Below are 7,302 nucleotides of genomic sequence, written 5' to 3' on the forward strand. Positions count from 1 at the left end.
TTCACAGTCATCGATTACTTCACCAAGTGGGTAGAGGCTGCTTTATATGCCAATGTTACAAAGTTGGCGGTCAATAAGTTCTTGAAGAAAGAGATCATATGTCGATATGGCATGCCAAAAAGGATCATATCAGACAACGCGTTAATTTTGAATAATAGCGTGATAGTGGAGGTCTGCAATCAGTTAAAAATTAAGCACCACAACTCGTCACCATATCGCCCAAAAATGAATGGTGCAGTTGAGGCGGCTAATAAAAATATCAAGAAGATCATGGGGAAGATGATTGAGACCTATAAGGATTGGCATGAAAAGTTACCATTTGCTCTTTATGCCTATCGATCATCCATCAAAACTTTTATCGGGGCAACACCGTACTCACTGATTTATTGGATGGAGGTAGTTTTGCCCATTGAAGTCAAAATTCCTGCTTCTAGGTTTTATCAAAGTTGAAACTGGACGAAGTAGAATGGATTCAATCCCGATATGATCAGTTGAACTTGATTGAAGAAAAAAGGCTAAAGGTTCATCATGGTCAAATGTACCAGAAGCGAATGATGCGAGCTTACGACAAAAAGGTTCACCCCAGAGTATTCTATAAGGGGGACTTGGTATTGAAAAAGATCTTCCCTATGAAAAAAGATTTCAGAGGGAAATGGATGCCAAACTGGAAAGGACCTTATGTGGTAAAGAAGGTTTTTTTGGAGGAGCATTGATATTAATCGAGATGGACAATAAGAGCTTGTCTAACCCAATAAATTCAGATTCAGTTAAAAGGTACTTCACTTAAAAGGAGAGGCTAAGGTGAAAACCCGCAAAGGGTGCCTAAAAAAAAAGGGAGGGGCCGAGGTGAAAACCCATAAAGGGCACCTTGAGACCAAAGAGGTTTTGAATTGAAAACCTGAAAAGGGCAGTTCAAATTTTGATCAAAGATGAGGCATGTGACAGTCTTGCTCTGCTTGAATTAACGAAGAGGAAGTATGCTACATTTTGGGGCATCGACGAAGTACTTTAGATCTCTCATGCACATGATAAGCTCAAAATAGTCCTTGAAGAGTTCGTACGGAGAAGATCAAGCTGTGATATCTGGGGCACTTATTTGTTTCCTTTTCTTATTTTTGTATTTCGGTAATGATTACTTTCTTTGATTAATCCATTCTTTTTGAATTTTGTTCCTAATGAATTTCAGTTTTGTCTATCTTTATAATATTTCTCAAGCGCTCATATTGAAATAAGGATTAATGGACTAATAACACTTTCATAAAAGGAGTTTTGCATATTACTCTAGAAGTTTCTAAACAGTGCAAGAACCTGAAACAGGACTATTGTTTAGAACTTACCCAACTTAAGGGTTGGAAATATTTGAGTCCAAATTGAAATTATCTCTTCGGATTTTCAGTCAAAGATATCGATTGAACAAGAAGACAAGATATCGCGTCAATAACGGAAACGAGCGAGGTCAACCTAAGCATAAAAGGGGATCATTCTTGAGAAAAGAGAAATGATATTCCTCTTTCATGCAAATATCGGATGTACACATCTGGTCATGGCACCCGAGGAATGGTGAAATAGACCAAATTGATGGAATGATTCAAATCCTATACCCCTGAGTTATAGTGGGATGGATTGAAGAAGATGATTTTCTGTCGAAGATACTAGCTGAGTAAAGAAGGCCACATAATACGTCAGTGATAAAACTCTGATGAATAACGAGTGATGACACTTTAAACATTTAAAAAGGAATCATTCTCATGACATTTCTACATTCATATCATTAATAGCACATTTTGGTTAGGAGCATCTGATTCATTCCGATCATAGCATCCTAATCATTTGGCATAAACATAGGCATATGAAACCGAGTCTACAGGACATGTCCCCTCGAGTACGGTGTAGTAATACCTGTGAAGTCACATATCTTATCTCCCTAAGCAGTAGTGGAGCAGATTGAAGACGGTGAATCTTATCTCCATATAGCGGCAATGGAGCAGATTTAAGCCACCAGCTTTATCTTCTTGAGGTTGCAGTGGAGCAGGCTCAAGATACAAGTCTTATCTCCCTAAAGTAGTAGTAGAGCGTACTAAAAGTTGTAGATCTTATCTCCTTAAACAGTAGTGGAGTAGATCGACGACGGTGAATCTTATCTCCATGTAGCGGCAATGGAGCAGATTTAAGCCACCAGCCTTATCTCCCTGAGGTTGCAATGGAGCAGGCTCAGGATACAAGTCTTATCCCTGAAGTTGCAGTAGAGTAGACTAAAAATTGCAGATCTTATCTCCCTAAGCCATAGTGGAGTATATCGAAGAGGGCAAATCTTATCTCCATGTAGCGGCAATAGAGCAGATTTAAGCCACAAGTCTTATCTCTCTAAAAGTTACAGTGGAGCAGACTGAAGATAGCGAATTCTATTTCCCTGAAGATGCAGAGGAATAGATTGAAGTTAAATAAACAGATCATATCCAACCTTATCTCCCTGAAGTTGCAGTGGAGCAGGTTGAAATTACCAATTCCATTCTCCTTGAAGTTCCAGCGGAGTAGATCGAAACTACAAATCTTTTTTCCCTGAAATTACATTTGAATGGACAGAAGCAATAATTTTCGTACCCTTGAAGATACAATGGGTTAGAGCGAGGGTACGTGAGGAAAAGAAGTATCAAGAAGTTAATACTCAATAGGACCAGGAAAAATTAGCCCTTTTAAAGCCTTTTTTTCGTTCTCGTTCCACGACAACAAGCAGTGAGGGGTAGCTATAGAGCCCGATTTTAGCCCAGGCCCAAAAACAAAACCAAATAAAAAAACAAAGTGCAAAATAACTGAACTAGTCTAAAATTACAGCCCAAATTAAATACCTAAACTAAAAATCTAGGCTGAAAACCCTAGCCCACCTAGCACCCTAAAAATCTAGGCTGAAAACCCTAGCCCACCTAGCACTAACCCACAACCAGCAAAAACAGAAAACTCTAGGTGCACCGCACCTAGGTTGGTTGACCAAGCCTCCCTTGCGCATCGGACACCACTCTTTCCCGTTGTGCGCCGCTCCACCATGCCACATCAGTGGCATGCCCATCCACGTATCTGCAAGCAAACGCAAAAAGAGGGATAGCACAACAAAGAAGTTTTCGTTTTTGTTCTTTTCTCTTTTAGCTATAAAAAGCCTGAACAATGATTGTATTGGGGATGTTTTTTTCGAATACACAAATATACCCAGAGAAATTCAATACAAAAACCCTAAAGGTGATTTTTTTTATTTTCGTTACTGTTATTAGTGTATATATAATAATAAAAAGAGAGGGGAGAAGCTTACCCGTTGCTTCGAATCTTGCCACCGAGAGTGGCCGAGGTCGTCACGTCCGATGAAAAGTGACCTCTTTTTTTTTTTAAGAAAAAACCTAGATTAAAGGGTTTTTTTGTGCTTTTATCTCTTTTTCTTTTCGATTTTTGGCTAAAACACCCCAAATCTAGGCTTTATTCAAAAAAAAGGGCTCAAAAGAGGGGGTTTTTCTTTTTCCGGCCACCATGGACGACGACGCCATCGCCGGGGACTGACGGCCGCCACGGTGGTCCGTCGCCGAAGCCATGGCCGGGTTTAGAGGGGAGGGAGAGAGTTGAGAGGGTGTTTAAGTTTTTTTTTTTTTTTGAAAACGGAAGTGAAATGATTTTTTTAAGGAAAATTTGACTTATATAGGGGATCCAAAATGACGTCGTTTTGGCCTATTTTCCCAGGCCCCAAAACAGCCTCGTTTTGAGCCTTACCTGTCCGACCGACCCAACCCGCTAGGAGATCTACGTGTTTTTTTAAGTGATGGTCTATTTGCCAATTTGGTCCCTCTGCTTTTTTATGATTTTTCAATTAAAGTTATTTGTATTTCTAAATTTGCCCCACGGATTTGCTACAATTTCAAATTGGTCCCCCCTGGCAACGACGCTTTTAGGGAAAGGGGTATTTGTTTTCTTGGTCCCTCCCTGTTTTGCTCATGTTTTAATTAGGTCCTTCCCCTCTCTTTTATTTCTAATTTGGCCCCAAAACTTCCATTTTCAATTCAATGTGGTCCCTTCTCGATTATTTTTGCCATTTTACTATACAATTGATTAATTTCAGTCTTATATTTATTATTATTATGTTTATTATTATTTTGAGTATTATTATTTCTATTATTGCTATTACTATTGTTTTTATTTGTATTATTATTATTATTATTATTATTATTATTATTATTATTATTATTTTGTCATTATTATTTTTGTTACTATTATTATTATTATCATACTATTAAATTAATTAGCCAAATACTTAGTATTTATTCGTTTGTTTATTTACTTATCATTTTATATATAAATTCATTTTATTTTTATTTTTTACAAATTTCTATTTTATTTATTTATTTCAAGTTTTTACATAATATTTATTTCCAACTCTTATACATATCATTTATTTTAAATGTATTTATTGTTTATTTTAAACTTTTCTTCATGCGATTTATTTTGTTTTTTTATGTATATACATTACTTATTTTAGATTTTGTCATATATTATTTTTTTCCTTTTCTAAAAAAAATCATTTTGTATATTATTGATTTTCGATTCTTTTTTCACATTATTATTTTGAACTCATCTATTATCATTTTGTCTTTATACTCTATTTCAATTTGCTTTGTTTTTTAAATTTGTTATATATGTCTTTCAAGTCATTTGTCTTTGATTATCATGTTAGTTTGTAAATAATGTATATTAGGAGACCATTACGAATTGTTTTATTAGTGCATTCGATCTTGTTTATGTGGCAATTGCATTCACATATCATGGTTTCAAAGTAAAAAATACACCACTTTAAAGCAAAGCACTTGATGTTATTGTTCAAAAGTTTTCGAAAATAAGGCAATATTTAGAAATTCGGGAAATCGTGCCCTAACATGCTGGGTTTCAATTTACCATTTGACCAAATAACCGAATAACCTTTTGAAATTTTAATGCATGAATTTCGGAAATCATGAGATGATCTTGGTTTCGAGGGTTTGAATTGTCGTATCCTAACGTACTGGATGTGATATTTTATTCCTTCGGAGCAAGAGAATCTTAGCATCTAATTCGAGTATTTTCACACATTTTTAAATGGGATTGTATTTTAAAATCATTTCAAATTTTCGACATTAGGACATTAATTAATCGATTAGGTACCAATTTTTGGGTGTTGCGAGGGTGCTAATCCTTCCTCGTACGTAACCGACTCCCGAACCCATTTTCTTGACTTTTGTAAGTTAAAGTCAATATTTTAATAAATCAAAACGTTTTATTAAGAGATCTGATCACACCTAAGCTAAAAGGATTGGTGACGACTCCATATTTTATTTTAAAGTCGATCCCCATTTTTCAAAATAAAAAAAAAATTTCGACAAGCAGCAATTGAAGATTTAGAATCGATAAGATCCTTTTGTGCAATCAACTCTAACCCAAGAAGCTCAGCACGATGGGCGACTGTTTCAATTAATTTATACTTTTCAAGGAGATTAGTGATATGAAATGTCTTCGTTTCAATCTCCTTAATTAATTAATATCGCCAAATCCAATCAGGGCACCATTGAAAGCATCTCTTATTTTCTTCAACTCTAAGTTTCAAACTCTGCACATCGTTCAAGGTATTGGCTGCTTTTATTTTAAACTTGTTTTGTCCGAGTGTAAATTTAAACTCTTCAAAGTGGACTTTTGTTGTTATTATTTTTATCAGTTGGCTAAAATGAAGAAAATAAAACTTTTGTGTTACTGGCCGCCAGGTTGAAAAATATCCAAAGAAAAAATTCATTTTTATTTTATTTTACAATTAATTATTCCATGATGACTGAGAATTGGTATATAACATTTCCGAGTTGACAAATTAACTAATTATATTTCAAGAAATTCCTTATATAAGCTTAGGTAAATGCAATATTATACTCAATATTTTTGGCTGTTTTTAAGCTTTTACAGTATTTCCATGACTAGGTAATTTTTGGACCCTAAACTGTTAGCATTGGCAATAGTTTTCTAAGTTTTTTTTTCTTTTTTCTTTTATGAATTAAGCATATTCTTGGTGTTTTGAAGTTACTCTGCTTATTTGATTTGTCATATCCATGAAGGTTTCAACTTAATGTTTTATATTCATTTTACTGATTATAAGATTAATTTTTTCAAAATTTGCAGTACACTTTTTAATAATATTGCCTCTAATATTCTAGTTCTTTTAGAAATGTAATGGGTTTTGCCATTGGTACTAATATTTATCGGTGAAAATTAGACAATAATGGAAGTTGTGGCATATAAATGGTCAAATTTTAGTTTAAATATTTTTATTGTGCTTAAATTTGAAATTTAATCTTTATATTTTTATTTGATATAATTTAGTCCTTTACTTTTTTTCTTATAACTATTGCTGGAGGCTGAAGATGATATTCAGATAAAGCCATTCCAATAATGTCAACACTAAAATTTGAGCTTGGTTCAAATGCTTAGAAAATAAGTTCACTCCTACTTTTTCCAACCACTTGTTGGTCTCTCGACTTTCTTTTATAACATCATTAGTTAGTTTTTAATTATTTCATTTAAAATGTTGACATAGATTTTTTTCTTAAAAGCATCTCTTCTAATTCATCATATTGTCTATGAATTTTTTTTGGATATTTTTTAGGACAATTTAAATTAACTAATAACGTGAAAGTAGAGAAATTAAATTATGTCAAATTAAAATGTTGGTATTAAATATCCAATTTGAGCCTAGAGGGATGAAAGCCATAGTTTGACCTACATATAAATAAAGCTGGAAAAACACTGTACTTTGTGAAACAGCTTCAAATTGCAGTTGAGATTATAAACTTGCAATGGAGATAGAGCAGTTGGGAGGAACGGATATTAAATATTAGAAGGAAAGGAAAGAAAGGGGAATGAGCAGTGAGTCACGTTCAGGCAAGAGGATTGATGGGTCAGTACAGTGAGTCTCTCTCTCTCTTTGATCCATGTGTGAGAGAGAGAGCTCATGTGAATGTGATGCTAAATTCTATTAGTAAATTTAAATATTTTATTTCGATTAAAATTTTAACATTTTCAGATGGTTTAGGTCTTTTACTCTTTTTATGGGGTAATAATACTTCTTTGCATATATTTTCTTTAATATTATTTGTTTTACAATGTGTTTGAACTGGTAATTGCAAAGGAAAGAAGCCAGAGAGATAAACAATATTGCCAACTGTTTAGCTAAAATCGCGTTCAATACAGGACAAGCCTTGAAGGTTTTTCAAGAGATTCCAATGTTGTTAAAGCAAGAGATAGTTTTGCCTA

This window comes from Gossypium arboreum, chromosome 5 (assembly GCF_025698485.1).
Source record: "Gossypium arboreum isolate Shixiya-1 chromosome 5, ASM2569848v2, whole genome shotgun sequence".
Taxonomy (NCBI): Eukaryota; Viridiplantae; Streptophyta; class Magnoliopsida; order Malvales; family Malvaceae; genus Gossypium; species Gossypium arboreum.